Here is a 27,819-nt window from a genome sequence, read left to right as displayed (position 1 = left end):
ACTGAAGGGTAAGTAGATAGCTTCTTAGAAGGTAACAAATGAGAACATACTTTTTTTTGTTCAAGATACAGAGTCAGTGGAACTGGCTTAGATAAGATTTTGTAACTTTATATGACATTGGACACTTAGGTACTTATTTAACTCTGGATTCAGACTAACAACCTGTGTTTGAGTCCTGGATGGATCCTTGGATTGAAACTAGTTATTAAACTTTCTGGGTTAGCTTTTCTTTATCAGGAAAATAGGGAGGCCGATATTGACTTGGTTATTTAGAGGCACACATGTGCTGATCCTGTGGGAGATCAGCAGGATACCACCAGCTCACAGGTAATAATCTGCAGCCCCTTCTTCAGTGGAAATCCTGGGGTGACGTGGGGTGATGTGCTGTCTAGCCCTCATCCTGAGACTCGCTGGGCTTAAGGAAGAGATTTTCTGTTTCTGCTTTTGTTATCTATTGCTTCTTGTACCCCAGGATAACCATCACATTATCGCTAATTTGAAAGCAGGTTAGGAAACAGAGCTGAGATTGATATATTTATATTGCTTTGTTTCCTTTGGAACCCAAGGTTCCACTCATGTAAGTTTATTTCTCTCTAAAGAATTATTCTTCACTGCGTGTCCAGAGCTCCAGTTCTCAGAACAACATGAAGCAGCAGCTTACCTTGCTAACAGGAATCCCGATCTCATTCCTTTTCCAGCACCATTCCGTGACTGCATGTGGCTCTGGGTGATGTAACAACTCTGTGGATAAAGCGTTGAATCAAACAAACGGGCGCTCACTAGAACAGTGTGCACTGGGCAGCGAACCTCCGTAAGGTGCCTTGTAGATATAATTTGCAGCAAAGAAACGGGAACACTCTACAGCGTAACAGAAAGAGCAAGACAGCACCTGAAAGATGCAGCAGTTTTGTGAGGCACTATAAACTATAGATATATTTAACTTTGCTACATGATCCAGTAACAAAATCACAAACTTGATCTTAAAAAAATGGGTTTAATTTTTTAACTTTATTTTTACTTTATTTTATGCCGTGTGTATGTGCCATGCTTCGCCTGGGTATATGTCTGAGCATGACTTGAATGTCTGATACCCTCAGAGACTGTGTGATGGCATTGGATAGGCCATGGGATGAGCTGCAGCTATAGAGAGATTTGAACTGTCAGGATGAACCTTTGGAAGTACAACCAATGCTCCTAACCACTCAACCATCAGCCCTCCGGCTCCCTGTACTTAATATTTAAAAAATACAGTGCAAGCAGGGTATGGGAGCACTTGCCTGGAATACATTGCAGTCTCAGTATGAAAGTTTCTTGGGAGGCTAAGACAAGAGTATTGCTTCAAGCCAAAAGTTTGGGACAAGCCTGTGCAACAAGAAAGACCCTGTCCCCAAGAACCCCTACATTAAAAATATATTACAGCCAAAGGTCCACTTATGCCAGAGGAAACCTACATCTAAAATGGAATGTGGGGCTGGAGAGATGGCTCAGCGATTAAGAGGTCACTTAATTTGAGTGCTCTGACTGCTCTTCTGAAGGTCTTGAGTTCAAATCTCAGCAACCACATAATGGCTCACAACCATTTGTAATGAGATTTGATGCCCTCTTCTGGGGTGTCTGAAGACAGCTACAGTGTACTTATATATAATAAATAAATAAATCTCTTTTAAAAAAACTTTTAAAAAGTTTAAAAAAATGAAATGTGATCAGACGACGCTTTCAAAGGTTTTCATTATTTATATTGTATGAGTGCTTCTTTGTTAAACTGGAAGACCAACTGGTGTTTATGAGGACCCGGGTCGGAGTGCTTGACTGGAGAGAAAATAAAGCTGAGAAGCAGGTAGCACATTACCTGTGTCATGAGCACTATGAAGAGCTCTCCCTTTCCTCCATTTCTCGGGGACAGCAATGGGATATTTTGGAATCACCCGCAGATGTCCATAGATGCAGCCTTAGAAGACTCTCAGGGCTTCCATTCCATCAGGTTGTCCAGACCTGGGGAGATCAGAATGGACGTCAGATGGTCCCTTCATGCTGCTTCCAGCCTTCAGTGGCAGGAAGATGCTGATGAAGTGACGAGTGATGGGACCACCGAGTTTAGTCTACGTTCAAGAGAGAATGAAGCACGGACAGACAGTGTCTTGGTGACCCTACACACTGTTGAAATGAAATACCTGACCAGAGCAACCTAAGGGAGGAAGGGCTCGTTCTGGACTGTGGAATGTTCCAAGGGAATACAGAGGAAAGGGTAGGATCATGAGGCCAGCAATGATATTCACTGACAGTCAGGAAGGGTGTGTGTGTGTGTGTGTGTGTGTGTGTGTGTGTGTGTGTGTGTGAGAGAGAGAGAGAGAGAGAGAGAGAGAGAGAGAGAGAGAGAAGTGGGACAGGGCTACAAAACCTTAAAGTCCACCCCTACCGCCACCAGATACATACTTCCCTCAGCAGGTATTCACCTCCTAACAATTCCACAGACTTCCCAAACATCGCCACCATCTGTAGAACTAGCATTCAAACGTGTGTGACCTTCTGTGGGACATTTTAAGTTCAGACCATGATAAGAGGCCAAATGCTCGGTACAAACAGTTGAGAAAGCAAAAGTCTAGAAGTTGGTTGTGTTGACTGAAATGATATCTTGACTGGTTATTTCCTAGATAACTTTAGGAATCAATGGCTGAAGTGAAAACAGAGACAAAGGCACTGGAAATAGAGGGCAAAGGGCGAGAAGGGCCCGTGCTGAGGCGGACGATCAAGCCGGTGTATCTAGAAGCCAAGCAAGCTGAATCTGATAGAAGTACAAAGAAGGAGGTCACAAACCCGATGACCACACTGCTACTGAATTGTAGAAAGTATCTTGGATGAGGGCTGGTGACACAACACAGTCAATAAAGCGCTTGCCTTCCAAGTATAAGAATCTCACTTTGATCCCCAGAACCCAGGTTTACAATAAAAGGGTGAATTATGGTGGTAAGCATTTATAATGAAAGCATTGAGAGGTCAGAGCTAGCACATTCCTGTCTTCCTGGTTAGCTGGCCTTGTCTATTTAGTGAGATCCAGGACAATGAGAGATGCTCTCTCCAAAAAAATATATAGTGGATGGCTCCTGAAGATAACACCTGAAGTTATCTTCTGTTCTTTGCACATATATGCACACATATGTGCACCTGAACATACATGCACAAATGCAAGAATACACACATACACTACACTACACTATACATACACAATATCTAGGACAAGGCACAGAACATTCAGAAAGAGAGATTTTTAAAGTTTAAAAGTATTATACATATATTAAACTGGCATATATTAACTGTGTACTGCTACACACATTGCAAGATATAAAATGGGGTTCAGATGAGTGAACCAGAAGGAAGAACAGTCACAAAGTATCAAGTGCCTTTGTAGATCTCTGTCTTGCCTGACATTTTTCCCATTCTTCTGCAGATCTGGTAAAGCTGCCAAAGACTTAACACGATCTCAAAGCGTTTATAAACCAGGTCGCCTAATCCAGAACAATAAGCCTCTTTCTCCGGGGAATGTAAATCTTCCAGAACGCCAAAAATGGTTGAAAACATATTTAGTCATCCACAAAGGTAATTGTGCCTGGAATCCCATCAGGACTTCCTGCAACTGGGAAGCCATAGTTCCCAGCTCTGAAATGCAGTTCTTGACCCCTTCCTAGATTCTGTAAGGAGCTCGTGATCATTCTAACAAATGTGCTTTTTCTCCCATTCATCTAGCAGTGTTGGTTTCTATTACTTATCACCAAGGGCTCTGATTCTACCCAGCTGTGTTCTGTGTATTTTACATGATAGCTCATTGAAAGTGAGGACGACAATGGCCTTGGAATGGTATCAGAATCCCTATTGACATACAAGGCAAGCGAGGCTTACTGTGATGAAAGCCGCCTGCCTACTGAGGCACAGTTGGTAGATGGTAAGACTGGCCAAGCACGCAGGCCTGTGATTTGGTACCAAGGCTATTCTTCTTCCATCAATAAGCAAGGATGTGAGCAGCTTCTGCATTGTCAATAAACTAAACAGTCCACTTGAACTCTGTTAAATGCTATTAGATACATACTGACAGATAGGATCTATATTATTTGAATGAATCCATAGCTCTCCATTTCAAAGAATCCAGGTATCCAGTTCTCCGTTTGTATAATTTTTTTGATCCCACAATAGAAGAATATAACTGCATGTTGTCTTACAATGCTCATAAATCTGACTCCAAGAACATGGTTCACAGGCACACTACTAAAAGCTAAAACACACAAATCGGTGAACATGTATTATTTATGTAGTGAGCTGAGCATATAAAAAATAAAGTATAAGATGTGATGGGCTGTAGATGCAGCTCAGCTGGGAAACTGCATCCCGAGGTAGTCCTAACCTACACAGCCAATTTGAGAGCAGCCTGAAGATTTTTAAAAAATGAAAATTTTCCTGGAGATACTTTACAGTTTGGAAAGTCCAATAATGAAGAATGAGAAGAGATGTGTGATTTAGCGTGAAGTGGAGCTCTAAGAGCAGAGACCACTTGCCAGAGTACCTGAGCTTGAACCCTGAACCATTGCCCACAAGTTATCTTCTGACTTCCACATGGTACATTGTGCATACCTATGTATACACACAAACACACCACACACTCACATGCACATACTCACAACACACACACACCACATATACAATGCACATACACAGATATACCACACACATACACAAACACACATATACACCACACATGCACAGATACATATACACACACCACACATATGCTTATATGCAGAGATACACACATATACACATACCACATACATACATATATTCATACTCATGAACACACACATATATACCATGTGCATACACACACATGCACACACATCACATACACACCACACACAAACACACACACATCTCATATATACCACACACACATTTCATACTTAATACACACACACACACACACACCACAAAAAAAGTTCTATGAAAGCCCTAGAAGTAAAGTGCTTTGCCCCAGAAAATAGGCAGCCGAGGACAATACGCTTGTCTCTGTCTCTAAGAAAAATGTGTGGTGTCTAAATAACCACCTTAAATAAGAAAAGGTTTCTGTGATGCATGGCTGACACAGCGCATGTCTTCATCCCAGGGGAGAACTTCCCGAAATGGATTACGTAGATTTATAGAACACAACTTCAGAGTGGTCACCGTAGCAACCGTGCCATTTTCTTCTTCTTCTGGCTGGATGGGTGACAAGTTACATCACTAATCCTGGGTTTATTAAGAAGTGTCACCATCTCATGTTGGAAATCTCTCTGAAGGGTTTGGTGCCTTCTCTGAGGTTGGTTATTAGAGATTTATATCCTGAAATGCCAAACTGCGTTTTTAATCTATCATTATAGCAGATTATCAGAACCAGAAATGACAAGATTTACCGCATGCTTTTCCACGCCGGAGTCTCCTGGTGAATGCTGCATCAGAGTAAACATGATGTATGAATGAATGGGTTTTCCTTCTCACTGAATAATTATGGGTTCCTCCTTACCAAAACAAATTATTTTTATTTCCTCTGAAGAAGACTATGATTAATTATACAAAATTGCACTTGTCTTTAATTGAATTGCTTTTCCCCTTTCCTGTGCATTAGAGAGAGATTATATATTATTAACTAGCTTGTGAAAATCCGGAGAAGAGAATCTTTCTTGTTAGAACGAAACTCACTTGGTGGTGGAGGCTGTGGAATTATATGCAAGTGGCTATGTCTTGGGCTTCTGAAGCAGAATGGCCCATTGTGCTATAATCCCTCCCTGTCTATGTTGCTGGGAGTTTGGGCATGTTACCCACATCTTACCCACAAGCACGTTTTTCTAGGAAAGCATGAAATGAAGCCAAGAGATGTTATTGACACATGACAGGCTGAGGCATGAGGGACAGACCCTGAATCGGGTCACAGCTTCTGTACACTGGATGGTTTGCGTTACTCATGTCTTTATAGGGGGCTTGAACTGGACAGGGTAAAATACGTACCAGCATCTTCCTGCTGGATGCTAGCTATGCACATGACACCGGTGGGGCAGCCAACATCAGCTTGACATTGTCAAATGTCCTCCAATGAACAAAGTTGCTTCTGGCTGAGAACCACCTCCCTGAACTGTTCCATCTCTTGTCTCCAACTAGAAGACATTGTACTAAGTTCTCCTAGCTACTTCCCAAACCTGTAACCCTGTTCTGGTCATAGAAGCTCTGGTTAACGGGTGGCTTTCTAGACTAGGTACCATAGTTCCCAGCCTCCCTAGTGGCTAATAGAGCAATGCCACCAAGGTTAGGGTAATATAAGTGAAAATGATGCCAACAATCTCCCGATCATCTCTATAAAAGCAAAGTGTTATTCTGCTCCCTCACTTACTGCTATATCAGAGTAAATATGATAGTGAGAGATTGTATTAGTCTATTTTCTGTTTCTTTAGCAAAATGTGCAAGGTTGCTAAATAATAATAAATATCAGTGAGAGTTTCTATCAGTGTGTTTTCTGTTACTATAACAAAACACCTGAGGCTGAGTAGTTTCAGGAATATGATACCAGAGCTTCTGATGAGGTTCTGATGAGCTCTGGTGAGAAACTGGTGGCCAATGGCACCACAGGGAAGCACCCTGTGTAAGAGGGGGGGGATATGGAATCAGACAGCAGAGACGGATCTACTTTATTATCTTCTTTCCAAACCTAATCTGTATACTACAACAGTGCATAATTTCCTCTAAAGGTAGTGCTCCCAATGGCTTCTCCATGGAATCAGACTCTAACAGGCACCATCAAGAGGTAAGGATGTTCTCAGTGACAGACTACTTGCCTAGTGTGTATGAAGTCCTGGGTTTAAGCCAGCGCCACACACTCAGTTTCCAACATGCATTGGGGATCAAGCTTCTAACAAATAAGCTTTTGGAGATAAACAAAAGCTTTGTCCAAATCACAAAACAGTTCCACCTGCCCTATGAGATCCAGAACGTACAGACAGGTGGTGAATGTGGTAAGAACGCAGCATAAAGGGTCACTGCTTGATATATAGAGGTAACATGACAAATCAGTTCTGAGCCCTGGGAGAAAAATAACTTAATCTCTTCCATTCTCCATTTTATATTTGGTTTTATTATAGTAACAAATTTGTTTCTGATCCAACCAGAATTCTAAGAAAATTCTTCTTCTCTCTACAATGTTCCAACCGTGAGAGTCTGTATTACTCTGCTTTCTGTGACTGTAACAAAACACTTAAGGCTAGACACTTTATTTAAAAAACAAGTTTATGGAGGCTGGAGTGATGGCTCAGGGGAATAACCATGACTGTTCATCCGGAGGAGTCAGGCTCCCAGAGCAGACGTGGCAGCCCACAGCTGTCTGTAACACCAGTTCCAGAGATCTTCGCCCTCACAAAGAAATACCCGCAGGCAAAACATCAATGCAAATCACAATTTTAAAACATCTTTTAAAAAAGAAATCCCACGTTTATTTAACCGCTTTGGAGGTTCAAGATCCTGGCATCGGCAACTGCTTCCCTCCAATTGGCATCTCCTGGCTCCATCACAGTGTGGTGAAATGAGTTAGCCCTCACTGGCATCTTGACTGGATCTAGAGTCGCATAGGAGAGACACCTCTAGGAGGGCGTTGCCAGAGAGGTTTGATCGAGGATGGCAGACAATTCTGAATGTGGGCAGCAGCAAACCATCAACTGTGGTCCTGAACTGAATTGAAAGGAAAAAGAAGTTGGATAAGCACCAGCATTTATCTCTCTCTGCTTCCTGACTGCAGACAAAATATGCCTAACTGCCTCATGGCCCCAGGACTGTGCCTTCTCTGCCACGATGCACTGTATCCACTCAAACTGTGACCCAAATTAAAGCCTCCCTTCCTTGAGATGCATTCATCATCCCCTCAATGGAAAATAGGAAATAATATGGTGAGTAATGTCATGGTGGGACAGAATGAAGGAGGCCACATGGTGAGACAGAAAGCCAGGATGACTCAGGGCTAAGGCAAGTTCTTTCTGTATAACTCTAACTGCTCTTACAGGAACTAACCAGGGTTCCATAATAACTATAGTAACCCCTTCCAGGCAGCGTTTGCCAGTGGCTTAATCACCTTAACGTTGATCCCCAATCTGTGATTCTTCCACTCCAACAAGTCATGCTCGGGACCAAATGTCTAACATGTAAGCCTTTGAGCAATACCCTCAAATCATAACTAACACCCTAGTAAGCCCCCAGTCAGCGTTCTGGGAAACATAGGAAAACCAGAGGACTATGCGTTCCTGGGAAAGCATGTTCCTTCCTTATATATAAACGAAGCCATTTTTCAATTCTTCACGTGGACATGATTCCTGGGGTGATAGCAATTGTTATCTTTGAACCTCCGAATACACCAATATCAGGATATCTTGCTATCTGATTTCAATGGATTCAATGACTGCCGTTGGGTTTTCTGTCAAGAATGACCATTGCTAATTAATACATGGCTGCTGCTGATAGGGCCTGGAGAAATTTATAATAAATATTGCGAGCTCTTCTAAAATGCTCTGGAGACTGTAAAGAGGCCAACTGTCTGTGTTCACGCGCTCAGCTCAGGCTGTGTATGACCTTTGTGTGACTTCTTATCTTTTGACGTTCATTTACCTATCTAAAAAGCTTTTCTACTGTTAAGGATGCCAAATTGTAGTATGGCTGGAATCCACACACTTGGGAAGTAGAGGTGAGAGGATCAAAAATGCAAGGCCATCCTTGGCTATCTAGAGAGGTAGAGGCCAGCCTGAGCTACATGAGATTGTATCTAAAGGATGATAAAAATATAAAGTGTATTTGGGGATATTGGCAGTTTCTTATAAAAGCAAGCCAGTCCTTTCTGCACACCCTAGCAATCATTTACTTTGGGAAATTAATCCCAGAGAAATTAAAACCTATGTTTATACATACATAAAGTAATCTTCCTATGAATATTTATAGCACTTCCGTCTGCAATAGTGAAAGCCCAAGGCCTATCCAAGTGTCTGTGTCAAAGCATGAATGAATGGTTAAATGAACCTTGGCTTCATACAGTGGGATGTAAGCCAGCAATAAAAGAATAAGAGTGAAGTTAAGTATGAATACAAAACAGATTAGGTGGACTGCTAGGCATTGTGTTTACTGAAAAGCATCAGCCCCGAGGTTTCCATACTCATCTATGACACTCTCAGCTAGTTCAGACAGGGTAACTCATAAAATAAAGAAATCAATTCCTCAACATGCTCTCGACTGGAAACTCGGGGAATCAGTGTCTAGTGAAGGACTTCTTGTGTTGTTGTGTGACAGAAAGGATAAGAGGACAGTGCTAGGGGGCTGCTGTCAGCTCAAGGATCGTAAATCTGAACATGTAGGAGGCACAGCCTAGAGAAGGAATGGAGGAAGAGGATCCATGGACCTATTTTCTTCAAGGGAAGGAAGTACTTTTTCGCCCAGAAGACTGGAGTGGAGGTTGTCTAGCAACCTGGTGGTCTTTCTACTGTTCTGTAGAGTCAGCCTTCCGGAGTCCTCTAAAATCCTGAGCACCGTTGAAGCCCTTGGGCTCCAAGTGAATAGAACCTATCCTTATGAAAGAGGTCCCAGTACTTTTTATCCTCCATCAAGGGAATCCATCCTTATGTATATTACAAGTCCTTCCTCACTACACCCTCACCCTGGTAACTGTCCATCTGTCAATAGAAGTCTTTGCTACTGTAAGGGTCACAGGTGCTTTGCCAAGGAGTTTCAGCATAGCTGTGCCTAAAGCTTTGTTGTGATAATTGTCATGTGGAAACCTCTTTCCAAAGTTTACTGTGCTTAAATGAGAAAGGAAAATAAGCCCTGGGGTCAGTCAAACTCTGCTGGTTTTGACACAGCACCTGGCTAAAGTGGTGCTAATTTGAGTTTCTTTCCCTTTCTAAAAAATGTTTTATTGATTATGAGTTTTATACCATACGCCCCAGGCCCGCTCGTCTCCAGGTCCCCAACTATCTGCCCCCTGTCCATGCCAACTCCCCCTGAAAACAAAACACTCACAAACAAACAAACAACAACAAAGCAAGCATAGAAAATACCTCATAGTAGAAGCAGTAGTATGTCATAGTATCTCCCTCTGGCCACACATCATCACTTGCAAATGTTGTCACTGGTCTGGTTCGAGGTCTCTGGCTTCTGTGACAACATCAATATTGGATCCTCACAGGGATCCAACTCTTCCAGGTTATCCTGTTGCTGCTGGGTCAAGGAGATGCTACAGCTTTGAAACAGGAAGACTGGTCCTTTCTCATGTCCCAGCTGTTAGAAGATAATAGGGATTTTAGATTTGGGCCCAGGTGATAACTGAGTTGGGCAGCCCACCCATTCTTCCTATCCACACCACCAGGGCAAGTTCTCCAGCACTGCTCCATGTAAGGTAGTTGCTGATTCTAAAGTCTGGTTGCCTAGTTGGTCCTTGATTTGGTCAATAAAGGAGGCTTGGAGGTAATTTCTGGGCAGAAGGGACAGGGAAGCAAGAGGTTCCCAGGACCCAACAGGGATGACATTAGCCGAAATACCCCACAAAGAGGTGATCGAACCTGTAGAGACCATATCCAGTGGTTAGGCGTGGTCCCCAGTTGAGGGATGGGGTCACCCGCCCATCTCCAAAATATTAACCCAGAATTGCTCCTTTCTAAAGGAAATACAGGGACAAAAAGTGGAGCAGAGACTGAAGGAAAGGCCATCCAAAGACTGACCCACCTAGGGATCCATCCCATCTGCAGACACCAAACCCGGACACTATTGCTGATGCCAAGAAGCACTTGCTAACAGGAGCCTGGTATTGCTGCCCCTTGAGAGGCTCTGCCAGAGCCTAACCAATACAGATGGTGAGACTCACAGCCAACCATCTGATGGAGCACAAGGACCCCAATGGAGCAGTTCTGGAAAGGACTGAAGGAGCTGAAAAGGTTAGCAACCCCATAGGAAGAACAGCAATATCACCAACCAGATCCCCTAGAGCTCCCAGGGACTAAATCACCAACCAAAGAGTACACATAGAGGGACCCATGGCTTCAGCTGCATATATAGCAGAGAATGGCCTTATCTGGCATCAATGGGAGGGGAGGCCCTTGGTCCTCTGGAGGCTCCATGCCCCAGTGTAGGGGGATGCTAGAGGCAGGAGTGGGTGGGTGAGTGGGAGAGCAGGGGGGAGGGGCATAGGATAGGGAGTCTGCAGAGGGGAATCCAAAAAGGGGAGGGGGGACAACATTTGAAATGTAAATAAATAAAATAACCAATAAAAATAAATAAAATGTATCTGTTAAAAAAAATTACACACAACAGCTCCAGCTAGGCCATCAATGCCACCATCAGCAGGACGGGGAGACATGTTGGCTCTCCTGTTCTCCTTCCCTCAGGGCTGGCCCACCCACACCCATACCTCCTGAGCAAGCTCCACTGTGCTGCCCAGTTGTGGTCCAGGCCGGCTCTCCCATTCTCACACCCTCAAGGATGACTCGCCAGTGTCTTCAGCCTCATTGACCAGGGCCAGCTCCATTGTAGGGGCAGGGACAGCTCGGCTCTCATAACCCCAGGACCAGTTATCCAGACTGCCGCCGGTGACGAAGGGCAAGGCGGGGAGCATTACCCGCTTACCCTTGCCACCTAACACCAGATGAGTGGCAGAGCCAGCTTTCTCTCACTTTGACCTTGGGGTTGGCTCACCCGGTCGTCCTTGAACTGGGCCGGCTCTAATGGACTGCCTAGGTGAGGTGCAGGGCCTGCTCCCCGGATGCTGCAGGAGGTAAGGGGAAGGACCAGCTCACCTGCTCTCGTGACCTGGGATCAGCTCTCCTGATTGCCTCAGGCGCCAAGGAGATCCTGCAGCTTCCAACCAGCAGGACTGGTCCTTTGATGTATCCCACTCCTTAGCACATGATATAGATTTGAGGGTGATCCAATCACCCCTTGTCCGTGGATCATATTCCCACTAGAGAACATGGGGTTGTCTTCCCTGACCCCACCTCCTCGCCCAGGCCACCTCACCGGAGAGAAGTGACAGGGCCAGCTCTCCAATGCTCTCACCCTTAGAGAAGTCTCATCTGTATCCCTCCTGTTTCAGGATTTTCCATGTCCAATCATATTGGGGCAGTGGAAGGCCTGTGATTGGACAGGAAAGGGGAGGCGGAGCTAGGAGTTGGGGAGGCGGAGCTAGGAGTTGGGGAGGCAGAACTAGGGGTTGGGGAGGCACAGAGGTTGCAGAAGAAGAGAGAAAGAAACAAGATGGCTTCGAACATGGACCTGTGTGACATCTACTAGCCAAAATACCTAAGATTTTATAAGGTTAGAAGTATTGGGACAAAGCTTTTATCATTATCAATTGGCCCTTAAATTATTGCATTGGCATCTTGTAAATTGTGATATTACTGATACATAAATCTGATTGATTAATTAAGCTGTAAGAGTTTTGCTTTACTTGGTTACTGGAGTGTGGGTCCACCGAGGGCAGAGAGGGAACACAGCTGAGAGGCTGTGGGAGGTAGCTGGGCGAGAATAACTCGGCCGAGTGGCGAGTGGCGAGTGGCCAGTGGCGCGGGACCCCGCTGGGACATGGTGCTGAGGCCTGGCAGGTCAGGAATGCTGGTGGGATCTTTTTTAATATTTCCGCAACACCCTCCGCCAGGGCCAGCGCTACTACGCTGCCCTTAACCACTCGCGTGACCGCAGGGACAGTTCTGACTGCCACAGGTGGCAAGGGGTGAGGCAGGGGTGAGAGGTATCACTCGTGCACCCATGACACCTTACAACAGACAAGTGGCTTGGCTAGTTCTCCCCAGCTCTTGTCCTTGGAGCTAGCTTACCGCAGCAAGTCACCTACCAAGGCCAGCTCACCTGATTGCCCCGGCGGGGAGGAGGGGTGATGGGCAAGGCAGGGAAGGCATCACCCCTGCACCCACGTTACCTCAAGGCAGCTGAGTGACAGGGCCAGCTCTTCCAAGCTCTCATCTTCCTCCGGGCTGGCTCACCTGTGACCCTGACACCTGAGTCAGCTCTGCTGTGCTGTCCAAGAGAGGTATGGGACCTGTTCTCTTGAGTGCTTCAGTAAGAAGCAGGACTAGTCTTCCTGGGTTCATGACCCTGTATGCAGCTTTCCCGACTGCCAGACTGGCAAGGGGTGGAGTTTCGGGGGGTGGGAGATGAAGGGAGGGCTGTCACCTCTGCTGCTTTGCCACCACACAACAGGCAAGTAGCAGGGTCAGCCCACCCATGCCTCTGCCACCATGGTCAGCACCACTGGGCAAGGTGCAGGTCCTGCTTTTCCAAGTGCTGCCACCAGTGAGAGATGGGGCAAGCTCTCCACAATGCAGCATCCCTTGATGGGACGGGCCAGATAGGCACAGCTCCTAGACATCCATGCAGTTCCTGGTGGCTGCTCCGACCAGAGACAACCCCATGTTTTCTTGGGGTGCTACGATCCACCAACACTGACCCCTGGTGCTGCATAGCCATGGACTCAGACATGGACCTCAGTGGCAACTTGCACTGGGACCTCACCATGGCCCCAGGTGGTGGGGCTGGCTACTCACAACTGTCTTCTCCTCTCCACCCTCAAGTCTCCAGTTCCATCTCTCCTCACAACGCTCAAGCTACTCCACTTCTCTTTCTCTTCCCTCTGACCACCACACACTCTCTCATTGTAATGGCTCCTGCTGCAGGCTGGCCAAGTGGCTGTGGGTCCCTGGGTGACATTGCCAGGAACCATTCTCACTTAGATCTCAAAACCTCCTCCTGTCAGCCATCTTACATGCTCAAGCCTGCTTTTAGAAGAAAAAAATATTAGCTTTCAGGTTTGCCAATTAGCAAGCTGGTCAGCACATATAGAGCTCACGTTGGGTAGACCAAACAGAGCTCACCTGCAGTTAGGTTACTATAGCAATCTCTTTCCACTTCACCTCCTTGTGATCATTTTAGTTTGCCAGCTTCCTTGAAGCCCAAGCCAACTTTGTCATGAGATTCTGAGAGATGATTCTGAGAGACTACTTCCTAGAGACGATGTTTAGAGCCAGTGCTTGCCCCCTGAGAGACTGTTCCCTGAAGACAATGTTTGCCCCCTCATACTCCCTCCCTAGATCCTGCTTGCTTTCCTTTATATTGCAGTGTGTAAAACAATAAAAGTTGACAGCTTGATCAGAATACTGTCTTGCTGTCCGTCTCTTGTGTCTCTTGTCCCCACATTCTCTCTAGGTGGTCCAGGGACCCCGTTAACTGCCCTGTGGATTGGGACATGGCAGCCTCATCCATGCTGCACTGCATAGCATGGTCAAAAGCAAGAATCTATGGCCTGCCTGTGCCTGATGCTGTAGGACGGATCTGTAAGTAGCATGGTGATTGGCAGGTGTCTGTCTGTCTTCCTCCTCCCATGCTGCATTACCTGGATTTGGCTTGATTTCATTTGATGAGTACTAGGTATAGGACACATCTTTGGTCCCCAAGCCAGGCATCAAATTAGGATAAACAAAGGATCACTATCTGCTCTGCCCTTGACTGATGCAAGAACATCACCAACAATATGGTGTCTCTTTGCCCAGAGCCAGGGGTGGGGGTGGGGATAGGGAAGGGGTGGGGTTGGGTGTGTGTGTGATGTGAGTTTTAGTCTTCACTTCCCATGCAGATCTTTTCTGTTAGGCCTCAAATTGAAGACAAATGGCCAACTGAGGTGCCTGTTTAACAAATCAAAGTGAACCCTAGTCCTCACTCCCCTACCTGCTACAGAGTCCTGGCTCCCCTCTGTAGATCTCACCCCACTCCCTACCCTCAAACTGTCCAGCCTAGGGACTAGGCTGGGCTTCTGCTCCTGAGCCTCTGTTCTCAAGCCACTTCCTATATAACCTCAGCCATTTTGGCGACCAGCCTCTTAATGCTTTTGACCTCTTGGTCTCTGGGTTCCCAGGTATAGTTTTTGCTCCCTCTTTCTTCTCTCCCTTTCTCACCCTGGCCCCTCATGGCCTGGTTCAGCCTGGCCCCTTCTATGTGTCTCTGGCTGTTTATCTTTTATATCACAGCAAGTCTTCCTCTCCATCGTACCTAGGATTGCCCTCATGATGCTTGCAGGGCCCAGACACTACTGTGAGGGCACATCTTTACGGATCCATCTGATCCTTCCAATGGGTCACCTCCAAATACCAACAGCATATGCATCCAAGGATTAGTCTAATACATTCAAAAGATCATCTACCATGATCACGTAGACTTCATTCCAGAGATGCAGGGATGGTCCAACATGTGTAAATCTACTGAATACACTTTGTATATAAACAAACTGAGAGGAAAAAAAACTGCATGATCATCTCATTAGATTCAGAAAGGGTATTTGACAAAATCTAACACTTCTTCATGATAAAAGTTCTGGAAATACTAGGATATATGTGCCATACCTCAAAATAATAGAGGTGATTTGTAGCAAGCTTGTAGCCAACAGCAACCTTAAATGGACTCAAAGCAATTCCACTAAAATCAGGAACAAGACAGGGTTGTTCACTCTTTCCATACCTATTCAATATAGAACTTGAAATCTTAGCTAGAGCAATAAAACAACTGAAGGAGATCAAGGGGATCCACATAGAAAGGGAAGAACTCAAAGGTATCTTTATTTACAGATGATATGGTTGTATATACAAGTGACCTTAAAAAATTCTATCAGGGGCTGGAGAGATGGCTCAGTAGATAAGAGCACTGACTGCTCTTCTGAAGGTCATGAGTTCAAATCCCAGCACCCACATGGTGGCTCACAACCATCTGTAAAGAGATCTGACATCCTCTTCTGGTGTCTGAAGACAGTTACAGTGTACTTACATATAATAAATAAATAAATCTTTTAAAAAATTCTATCAGGAAGCTTCTATAGCTGATAAACACATTTAGCAAAATAGCAGCATGCAAATTTAATATGTAAGAATCTGTAGCCTTCCCATATACAAAGGGATTGAGAAAGAAATCAGAGAAACCATATCGTTCACAATAGCCAAACAACAACAAAAATCAGGGTAACACTAACCAAGCAAATGAAAGACTTGTATGATAAAAACTTTGAGACATTTAAGAAAGAAATTGAAGAAGACATTAGAAGATGAAAAGCTATCCAGTGCTCTTGGATAAGTAGGATTAATATAGTGAAAATGGTCATCTTACCAAAAGCCATCTACAAATTCAATGTATTCCCCATCAACATTCCAACACAATTCTTCACAGGCCTTTAAAAGACAATTTGCAGCTACATATGGAAACCCAACAAACTCCAGATAGCACAAAAACGTTCTGAATATTAAAAGTACTGCTGGAGGTGTAACTGGTCCATCTCAAATTATGCTATATAGCTGTAGTAATATAAATACCATGGTATTGTCACAGAAACAGATATAATGATCCATGGAATTGAATTGATGTCCCAAAGATACCTATGGACACCTGACATGCACACACACACACACACACACACACACACACACACACACATTAGAAATACACACTGGAAAAAGACTACATCTTTGACATATGGTGCTGGTCAATCTAGATGGCTGGATGCAGAAGAATGCAAATAGATCCATACTTATCACCCTACACAAAACTCAACTTTAAGCAGATCAAAGATCATAAAGCCAGACACATTGATAGAAGAAAAAGTGGAGAATGGCCTTGAACTCATTGGTACAGGAAAAGACTTTCTGAACAGAACACTAATAACACAGTCACTAAGAACAACGATTGATAAATAGGATCTTATGAAACAGAGACCCTTCTGAAAGGCATAGAACCTTCTGATCACTCAAACAAAATTACAGCCTGCTGAATTAGAAAATATTTTTTACCAATTACACATGTGTTAGAAGTATCTAAAATATATAAAGAACTAAAAAAAAAAATGGACATCAAAAAAACAAATAACCCAGTTAAAAAAAATTGGATTCAGATCTAAATAAAATTCTCAAAAGAGGAAATTCAAATGGCTGAGAAGCACTTACAGATATATTGAACATCCTTAGCCATCAGGGAAATGGAAATCAAAAAGTCTTTGAGATTTCATCTTACACCTGTCAGAATGGCTAAGATCAATTAAACATCAGCTCATGCTGTCAAGGATGTGGAGTAAAGGAAACACTCCTCCACTGCTGAAACAGCCACCATGAAAATAAATGTGACAGTTTCTCAGGAATGTGAGAATCAATCTACCTCAAGATCCGGCTATGCCACTCTTGGGCTTATACCCAAAGGATGCTTCATCCTACCACAGAGACATGAGCTCAACCATGCTCAATGTTGCTCTCTACACAGTAAACAGAATTTGGAAACAGCCTAGCTGCCCACCAACAGATTAATGGACAGAGAAAATGGTGTATGTTTGTTTATACAATAAATATTACTCAGCCATTAAAAGTGAGACTCACAGGTAAATGGATGGAGCTAAAAAAAAAAAAAAATCCTGAGTGGGGTAACCCAGACCTGGAAAGACAAATGTGGTTTGTATTCACTTACACGTGGTCATTAGCTGTTAAGTCTTTGATAACCACACTACAATCTACAGAACCGCAGAAGTTTGGCATAGATGTATGTAGTAAGAGTCTTGTAGGGATGAAGGGCTCTCCTAGGAAAGGGAAGTAGAATAGATAGCTATGAACTGATGAGAACAGGGGGCTCAAATGAGGAGTAAGGCGAGGAATACAGAGAGGAATGGCTAATGCCAAGGGCCATTGGAGAAGTTATATGGAAATCCTCTATGGAAATACAGTAGAACCTTCCTAAAACATAGATATATAAATGAAGGAGATGCAAATGGAATTGCCAAATAATGGGGGTCGGGGAAGCCCCATCTAGACACTTCTCTTCACCAAATGAAACTCCCAGTACTGGGAACGAGTTATAGCTAATTGAGTTGTTGGGTAGAGGGGCCTAATGGAGCACACACACCCCGCAAACAGCCTAGGCTGTTGCCACGGCCATTGGTTGTTCTCCTCAAATTGATGGTAAGGCACCATGGCTGAAGACAATGTCTACACAACTTACTGAACATGGAGAAGGTGAGCGGGTGCCTACCTAGAGCCTTCACCCCTAAAGCTAGTGTTCTTGGCACCAGAAGGTATTTGGCATGCTACCAAAGGAGAAAGGTAAATACCAACTCAGCTATAAAACCTTTGATCTATAGTAGTGTCCTGCCTGCGGGATGCATTAGCTCAATATTGACACAAAGCTTGTGGGAGTAACCAACCAAAATCTGATTGGATGTAAGACCCAGTTCATGAGAGAAAGTCCATTTCTAATTCTACTTGGGTGGCCAAGAACCTAAGACTAGACATTCCAAGGACCTAGGAGAAAACCAAACACTACTGTTCTGCTAAGGAAACATAGCAACAAAATGACTCCTAATGACAGTCTTCTATGCTCCTAGACCCTTGCCTTGCCCAGTCACTATCAGGAAAGCTTCTTAAATACCCAAGAGCCAGACAATGTTCAGAGACCGCGAGAGCCTGGAACCCTCAGTCATGAAGAGATGTCTCCATGAAATCCCTTCCCTGAGGAAGAAGTGGAAGGAGTCTAAGTGCCAGAGGGGACGGAGGACACCAAAGAAACAAACACCTGTAAACACAGCAGGACCATGCACACATCAAGTCACAGAGTGTGGTGGCATGCACAGGTCTGCACCCGATGGAGGTCACAGGGCTGAGGGAGGAAGTGGACACAAGCCCCGCCCCTACAAGCTGTGGCCAATTGTTTTGCTTGTAAGTGAAAAAAATAGTTTTCTCCTACAGAGTCTCATCGGGGATACACAGGACACTTAAGGAAAGGTCATGCTCAGCAGTAGACAGCCAACACAAAATGAACCCCATGGCTTTCTTGGAGGAACCTTGCCTTAAAATGTTTTGTTGAGGCTTTTTTGTTTTTTTGTTTTTGTTTTTGCTTTTAACCTTACAGGTCTGTTGCATATATATTATAACTTGTGATTTTGCGCTTTTATGAAATTCCTGTGTTTGTGAGTGTGTGTACTTTTGCATCTAGATGTGTTCCATGTGTTTTTCTTTGGCTCCTTTTTCTCTGTTTGTTTGATTGTTTTACCCTATACATTTGTTAAGTTTTGTTTAATTTAAATTATTTTATTATTATTATTCCTTATGAGTCTGTTTATTTCCTAAAGAGAGAAAGAAAGGGTGTGGGTTCATCCGGGAGGGGAGCTGGGGAGAATCTGGGGGGGTGGGAAGAGGAGAAACAATAACTAGAACATACTGTATGAAAAGATTCTCTCTTCAATATGAGAAAAATGTAAAAAGCAAAAAACATTTCTAGCATGAAAAAATGTTGAGGACACCCTCAAACAACAACGTATACTGTGTGAGTCCATTTACCTAACATCCTTGAAATGTCAAAAGTGTGGCAATGGCGTCAGAAAATAAAATACAGAGAACCCAATAAAGCCAAGCATAGCAGTATACACTATACATCTTGTACATCTCAACAAGAGACTTAGAGACTTGAGTCCAGTCCCAACTACTTGAGACCCTGCCTCAAAATACAGAAAAATATGGTAGTAGAAAACTGATTTGTGGTGGCTGGGGTTAGGAACAGGAATACTGCTGTGATGTCACAGAGTCAGGGAGGGCTTTGTATCAATGCTACTGTTCTGAGCGGAGACTGGGGTGGTGGTAATAGGCTTGTGTGGGACCAGACTGTATACAAGTATCAGGGGGCTATAGCTCAGCAGAGGATCATTTACTGAGCATGCCCGAGGCCCCAGGTTCAACCCCTAGCACCATCAAAAAAAAGACTCACAGGACTATAAACAGACACATATACAAATGAGTACATAGAAAAACTACTCTGGCCAAGCGGTGGTGGTGCTCACCTTTAATCCCAGCACTCTGGGAGGCAGAGGCAGGCGGATTTCTGAGTTTGAGGCCAGCCTGGTCTACAGAGTGAGTTCCAGGACAGCCAGAACTATAACAGAGAAACCCTGTCTCGAAAAACCAAAAAATAAATAAATAAATAAATAAATAATTTTAAAAATTTTAAAAAATTTAAAAAAAGGAAAGAAAGGAAAGGAAAGGAAAGAAAAGAAAAGAAAAGGAAAAGAAAAGAAAAGAAAAAAGAAAAGAAAAGAAAAGAAAAGAAAAGAAAAGAAAAGAAAAGAAAAACTACTCTGGTCTAGTTAACATTGCCAGCCTATGACAATATATTGGCTAATTATATCATGCCATCATTATATAAGATGCCAGATGCCACAACTGGAGGAAGACAGAGGAACACACAGAATTCATAGTTTTGCAACTTTCTATGAGACTATAATTGCTTCAAAATAAAGGGGTTGGTTTTGTTTTTAAACTCAATCTTAATGATCCAACAGAGAAACAACTGATGACCCAGACTTTCTAGTCTGACTGGAATCTCCATTCATTTTTTTTTTAAACTTTCTCATACTGATAAGAGCTGATGATGGAAAGCAGGATATTACCGTAATGGGCAAGGATTCAGCCACTGAGCTCCAACGCACAGGGCTTGAATTCTGATGGGCATTCCACCATGTTCAATGAATGTGACTTAACAAGAAGGGAGGGAAGGAGGGAGGGAGGGAAGGAGGTAAGGGAGGGAGGGAGGGAGGGAGATCCTGATTCAGACTAAGCTCTCTCAGGTTTATAAGCCAGTACATTGTTTTTAGTTCTGTCTGAGACCTGTCAGATTACAAACATGAGGAGACATAGAAAGTATTCTGGAAGCACTGGTTGGATTATATACAAACTGAGAGGCCACATATACCTTCTTTCTGAATGTAGCCTATCAGTATCAGACACACATTAAAACTGCAACAATGTTGAATACTGAATGAATACTGTGCAAGGAAAATGTAATGTAACACTCCTTGTTTCCCGTTGCACTTAAAAATATTAACTTGTATTTATTACACCATTACACTCACATGGCGATGGTGAGTCTCAGAGAATTTAGGAAATAGGAAGTAAAATGGTAGTCGCTATGTCTCATTTATTTGAAATTATTTCCTAGGATTAAACCTTTCGGGAATAGGAGCTGCTATTTTGGGGAGATGGTTGTTTTATTTGGTACCACATTTGCAGAAGAAGTGCATTAAAAAAAAAAAAGGTTGAATGATAGCATCAATTTAAAAAGCCAGGGTATCCAACTGTGAGCAGAGCCTGGATCAGAGAAGACTGTAATTGTGAGCGTATTTCACGTTGTACAAACTGGTCAATTCCTTTATCTTTAAGAGTGGCTGCAGGAAATGTCAAAGCTCCCACTTTATGTCTTTGCCATCACCGACTCTTTCCTCTTGCAGTGTGACTCGCTCCCCGGGTGATGAGAAAGCCTTTGTAGGACATCAATTCCCAGGACTCAATTTTCTCTATCAGATTGTTGCAAATAAATCTTATTTTATATCTCAGCTCATAACCTGCGGTGGAAATGCTTCTCTGTGTCTCCGTGTTCTATTGCTGTGTTTAATGCCTCGGCTGGGGACTTGATCATCAACTCTCCGAGAGACACCAGAGATGGGGATGTGCCTGCCCTTCCCCCACCCTGGACCCCCCCAGCATCAACCATACATAAAGGTAGTAAATCACCATCATGATTGTCTAGACATAACCAATCAACTGGCTTAATGACATGGGAAGTAGTTAGCTGGGGAGGAGAAATGACATTTTAACAAGACAATTCGCATCAAACCGCAATTTATCCTTCACAGCACATTTCATTTTTCTAGAAAGTTATCAGAAGCAAAAGTGTCATTCTGAAGGTGCTCTGCACCGTTTGCCCTCTCTGAGACTTTTCACCAAGTCAGCAGAAGCACACAGATACATTCCTATAGTATTTAAAATATTGGCTGTTGTCAACCTCATTGTTGGTGGTTTTGGTAGTTGGGGGGTCAGGTTGACACATTTTCTTGGAAATGACAGAAGTTCCAGAGTACTGCTTCCTGCCTGGCTCAAGTCTAGGACCTACACCCCCATCTCCCTCTGAAAAGGAACTGAGAGGACATGACCCTACCTAATTCCAGGTCTCACTCCTCTCAGATGCATGGCCTCTGAGCTCCCCAATTCTGCTTGGGACTGCATTTAGGTTTAGCTACAAAGGCAAAAGCTTCTTAGGGGCCTGTCCCCACCGTGGTTTCTGTAAGTGGTTTCTGCAGATGTCTCTGGGAACCTGGCAGGGGTACTTCCCCCTAAAAAAGGACACAAGGAATGCTGCAAGCCAGGGTCTCAGCACCCAGGGTTAATCCTTGGTTTGTAGGAGCTTTGTAAGAGCTGACTATAGATCCTCACTGAACAGAAAACAAGGCTGAAACCACAGACACAGCTTTTAGTTCTCCTTAAATGATACTGCACCACCTTTTGCAAGCTCTCTTTCAATTTGCACTGCGCACAACCTTAACCCTCTGTCTCAGAGGTGCTGGGTCTCTCTTGTGCTGAGGGATGTTTGGCATCTCCTCACTTTCTCTTTCCCTGCATCCTACCTTACTCATGGTCTGCTGGAGAGCAAACCCTCGGCACTGTTCGTGTTTAACTAATTCTGCATCACAGAGCTGTATCCCCAGTGTTGACTATTTTGAGAAAGGAGCTTGCTGCGTGTGTCTTAGGGTTTTCCTGCTGAGAACAGACACCACGACCAAGGCGACTCTTATAAAGGACAACATTTAATTGGCGCTGGCTTACAGGTTCAGAGGTTCAGTCCATTAGCATCTAGGTGGGAGCGTGGCAGCATCCAGGCAGGCCTGGTACGGGAGAAACTGAGAGTTCTACATCTTCATCTGAAGGTTGCTAGCAGAATATTGGCTTCTGGGCAGCTAGGACAACGTATCAAAACCCACACCCACAGTTGACATATCTACTCCAATAGGGATATAGGGGTAAATAATTAATAATGACCACCCTGCCAGGCCTCTGCACCAAGTCCTGGCTGGTCCAGCTCAGGGCGACTCTCACTGTCGCCACTGAGCCAGTTTCTTTCAGCCAGCTCTCACAGCAACCCAGCTATGTTTAGACCCGGTAAACGGTGGGAATCCTGCACCCCCCACCCCCCACCCCTGCCCTACACTCAAATACCCGGTAAAGCCTGACTCTTAAACTTAAATAGTTAACCAAATATATTTAAGTATATAAAACTCCCAATTACATAATGCCAATTTACGATGATATAGTCTTATCCCAATATTTCTAACCTCTCCGAAACACCAGAAATATGTCCGAAGTCATCTGGACATCCGCATCTCCCTCTCTGTCCACTGAGACTCTCCCTCTCCGCCCCTCACTTCTCTTAGCTCCTCCTCCTCTCTCCCCTCCAATCACTGATCTCTCGCTGTCTCAATGTGAATGGATAGGAAATATCTTGCAACACAGGGCCACACCTGCTAATAGTGCCACTCCCTGAGCCAAGCATATTTAAGCCATCACACTGTGTAACTCAGGCTGGTCTCACCTCCTCGTACTCCCTACACCTCCGTGTGTTCCGGCGTGAATCTTTTTTTAAAGGTTTATTTATTCATTATACGCAAGTACACTGTAGCTGTCTTCAGACACCCCAGAAGAAGACATCAGATCGCATTACAGGTGGTTGTAAGCCACCATGTGGTTGCTGGGATTTGAACTCAGGACCTTCGGAAGAGCAGTCAGTGCTCTTAACCGCTGAGCCATCGCCATCCCCACATGAATCTTTTGAGTAATAACTGTGTAGGTAAAGCCAGAAGTTCTGTTCAGCAGTCGAGAAGGTTCACAAGGGTTAATTGCTCAGACTGGGGCTATAGTTTACTGATTCCTGACCTACACATGAAAGGACATGGGCTCCACCCCCTGCTCTACAAAAATAAATACAGGAAGGACTAGGGGTTCTGCTGATTGCACTACAAATAAAGATGCTCCCTGAACCTTCAGCTTCTTTTTTTTAAAGAGACTCTGTATGTAAAAGCATATTCACACACATGGTTGTGGAACAGTGGGCAGCCTCTCCTTCAGTCCTCTCCGATCCTGGACTAGGCCGTCCACACTTCGGCCTCTGAAGACCTTCATCTAGCCAACATGGGAATCTCAGCTCCTCCTCAGGGCTAGGAAAGGAGACTTCCTCCAAAGTGGGTCTGTCTTCTAGAAGAATTTTCACAACAGCTGCAAAAAAAAAAAAAACCAACAAAAACAACAAACAAACAACCCCCCAAACACACGCGCGCACAGTACTACAAACTTCATTTCAAAAAATTCCAGTAACACTCCATGTTACTAAAAATCTTTACCTCAGAGAGAGAATTCACCATCGACTCGCCCTCTCACAGGGAAATTCCTTTCCTAGGCTTTTTCATCCTACACTAAGTACAGGACATATTGAGTTTCCCAGCTCCTTAATTAAGTCTCTGTCAGATTGTCCTCCATTAGTTTAATAACATTCACCCTGTCATCAACACAAGCATCTATCTTATCTTCTCAGCAGGGAAAATGAGAAAATGGCTACCCTCTCCCAGGCCCTGTGTCCTGTATGCTTTCTGCTGGGGCCTAACAACACATGCATACGCCTCCCTCACAGCCAAGTTCATGTCTCATTTTATCTCTCACGTCTCGGGAAGATTCATGTGTTGTCACCTTCTCCCAGTGTTCTCCTTGACCCAGTGATTTAATCAGTAAAGAGATTGGGGGTAGGGAGTCTCCTTTCATATCCCGACCTCAGGAGATAGCAACCTGTGAGAAAACACCTGACAAGAATTTAAGAGTTGATTTTTCCTCACAGTCTGAGGGGACACCTTCCATTGTAGTGGGGGTACACAGGACAGCAGGAGTGTGAGGTGGCTGCTCCTATCGTTAAGCTACAGGAGACAGAGAAAGAACAGAAGTGAGGAGTCCACCTCTAGTCACCTACTTTCTCCCTTACGGCTCTGTCTTCTAAAGGGTCCATGGTGTCTCTAGACAGCAGCTACCAGTGGGACCACGTGCTCAAACACATGAGTCTATGATTTTTTAATCAAACTACAACAGCAACATTCCTCTTGTGTTTCCTAAATATGAGAAAGTTTTCTGTTTTGTTGTATTAGGTGTGTGTGTGTGTGTGTGTGTGTGTGTGTGTGTGATTTTAATAGAAAAATAAAGCAAGAAGTGTATCTCTGGTGAATCTTCAAACAGTGATATTTTCCAAGATGTCAAATATTCAAGTTCTTAAGATCTCAAACTTTCAAAGATTCAGACTTACCCAATGCTGCAAGCACCCCTCGCACACCACGGGAGGGGTGCGGGGAGAAGGACTTCATGACAGGAAGGAGCTTTTAAGAGACAGTAATCATTCTCACCTGTTACAGTCCCTTCAGACCCCCGGAGCACAAAAGCTGGCCTCTCATTTTCTGATAGCTAATTGTTCCAGGCCCAGAGGGAACCCCATAATCAGCGTCTTCAGAGACTCCCTTCCTATTAGGAGTAGACCTCTCCTTTCTTCTGTCCTTCACTCTTTCTTCGTTTTTAAGGTGAGCCTGACCATTGGATTCCCTCTAATTTTCTGACAGAGTTTCATTGTCCACATGGATTCTTATTTTAAACATATTGCATACTTCTTTTATGTAAACATTGGTACTGTGTGGCATGTTTAACTAAAGCTCTGCCTACGTGATATTAAGATTAACCAGTCATAGGGAGGAGGCAAGGAGAGAGCCAGGCAAACACTTTAGCACTGAGCTAATATCCTGGGTTCTAATTTCTTGGTTTGGTTATAATTGTTACTGTTTGTTTGTTTGTTAAGGGAGTTCTACATAGACCTGGCTGTTCTAGAACTCCATATATGAACCAGGCTGGCTTCAAACTCACAGAGTTCTACCTGCCTCTGCCTCCGGAGTGCAGGGGTTAAGTTACTGTTTTATAACAGAACCCCAGGTGCCTAAACAATACAGATAAGCAATGAGGTGAAAGTATGAGGGGACATAAGTGTTAAATAGATCCAACGCTTATGTGAATATTTAATATTGACGCACAGGGAATCTGTGTTATACCAAGGGTATTCCAAGAAGCAGGGTATTATAGTTTGACATTTTCAGAATACACACACACACAAAAACATAAAAGGAGACAGGAAAAAATAAGGTGCTGTAGTCAGAGAAGTGCACTGATTTGCTTATCATCCGAACAGGTCCGTGGGTTCTATATGGAACCAGCTAGAGGCCGGGTCAATGTGATGTGTTAAATGCTTGAACCTGTCAAAGAATGTAGTGCGAAGCTCCAGAAATTCTTGCAAACAGTTTCTGAATTCACTTCCTGTCCCCCCGCAAGCTAGTGAGAAACAAGCCTCCTATGTTTTGGGGGAGGGTGTCTGCTGACTCCTGCTGACTGCTATATGGGTCAAAGTCATGCAAAGAAATAAGAGGCAGAAGGCATAAGAATCAAAGAAGCCAGCTAGGAAAAAATGGATAAATAACATCGGTTGCCATAAAGACTCTCTGGAAATTTAAAGCCCTTGGCTCCTGGGGACTCTGCTTTATCATGCTAGAAGTTCCAAAATGGCAGCCTCTCGTGCATGAATTATGAATGAATTAATTTTCAACAACAAATGGTAAGAAATTTTTTCAATATGTTCTCTGAGAGGCTTCCTGGTGATCCATACTGTATTCCCCAGGAGAAATTAGCTGTACACTGCCATTCTAGGCCATGGTGGTCTTCAGATGGGATCAAGTGTGAACTCAAAACCAGACCCTTCATTTACATTCTGAAAGTTTTTATTCCAGTGTCTTTGGGTAACAGAACTATAGCCTGGTCAGTGGTCTCTAGTTCATGCACACCAACCTGCAGTGTGGGACAGTGAGTCTATTTCCAAGCAGCTAAAATGAAATATCCTCTTTTTACACATCTTCCCATCCTATCTCCTGGCCCCCACACTGAAACATCCACAAACATGTCTATGCACACTCACAAGCCTTGTTTAAAAAAAAAATCACACGAGGAAGTTGTCAGATTAAAAAATTAAAAATCTCCCCTTCAAAACCTTCTGTTCATCCTTCCCCTTTCTGGTGGATTTTCAAATGCAAACTATGGTCACAGCAGCTCCATAAAGACAAATCTGTGGGATGTGATGACAACGAACCTTTAAACATCCCACTGAGAACAGAAACACCCGTCTATCGGCACCTCGCCCCCACCCCTACCCTCCACCCCCACCCCACCCACCACCCCCGAAAATGAGGGTGCCTGTATCTGCCAGTGCGGTTTGAGAAAGATTAATTGGCTTGTGCTTTCCAAGTCCCTTTAAGCTTCTCTGTAGGACTGTGCCAGCAGAAAACAAAGTGCTGTTTCCCTCCAGGCAGAATAATTAAAACAAAATCTCCCGAGTCCCATCTCGTGCGTGTCTCTCAAACTGATCACGCGGTGATTTTTAAGAACAGAGCGGCCATGTGTCATTTATTCATAATCGCTTTTCATTGTTACAGTGGGGCATTCACACACATCACCTCCAGGCTCCGGAGGACTGTTAGTATTCATTAGGGAAAGGAAACAGTCCTTCTTGCAAATAAGCAATTTGATTGCTTCAGGAATAGGCCTGTAATTACTGCAGAGCTGGGATACATTATTGTTAATAAGATTTAAAAAAAAAAAAGCTTTCTTCAAATCAGAGAGGGTCTCTTCTTCCAGAGACTGTAATTAAAAGGATGGCAGTGATCTCCTGTGCCCTAAACTTCAGGCACCAGGTCAGAGAAACTCCCTTTGCCTTACAGTTTACTGAGCAGAGCGACTATTAAAATATTGAAAGCAGTCCTGTGGGGATGTAGCTTAGGTGGTAGGGTGTTCCGGTCCCCAGGACAAATACATACAGGTT

At 44.0% G+C, this 27,819-nt stretch overlaps 1 non-coding gene across 1 annotated transcript; it reads right to left on the bottom strand.

Moving 5' to 3' along the window:
• Positions 1-14,456: 14,456 nt before the first annotated feature.
• LOC127669078 (small nucleolar RNA SNORA48) lies at positions 14,457-14,602 on the bottom strand. Its single transcript, XR_007974285.1, has one exon. It is a non-coding gene; the product is annotated as a small nucleolar RNA SNORA48 (small nucleolar RNA).
• Between the last annotated feature and the right edge of the window lie 13,217 nt (positions 14,603-27,819).

This window comes from Apodemus sylvaticus, chromosome 18 (genome assembly GCF_947179515.1).
Source record: "Apodemus sylvaticus chromosome 18, mApoSyl1.1, whole genome shotgun sequence".
Taxonomy (NCBI): domain Eukaryota; kingdom Metazoa; phylum Chordata; class Mammalia; order Rodentia; family Muridae; genus Apodemus; species Apodemus sylvaticus.
This window is presented reverse-complemented; position numbering and strand designations above follow the sequence as displayed.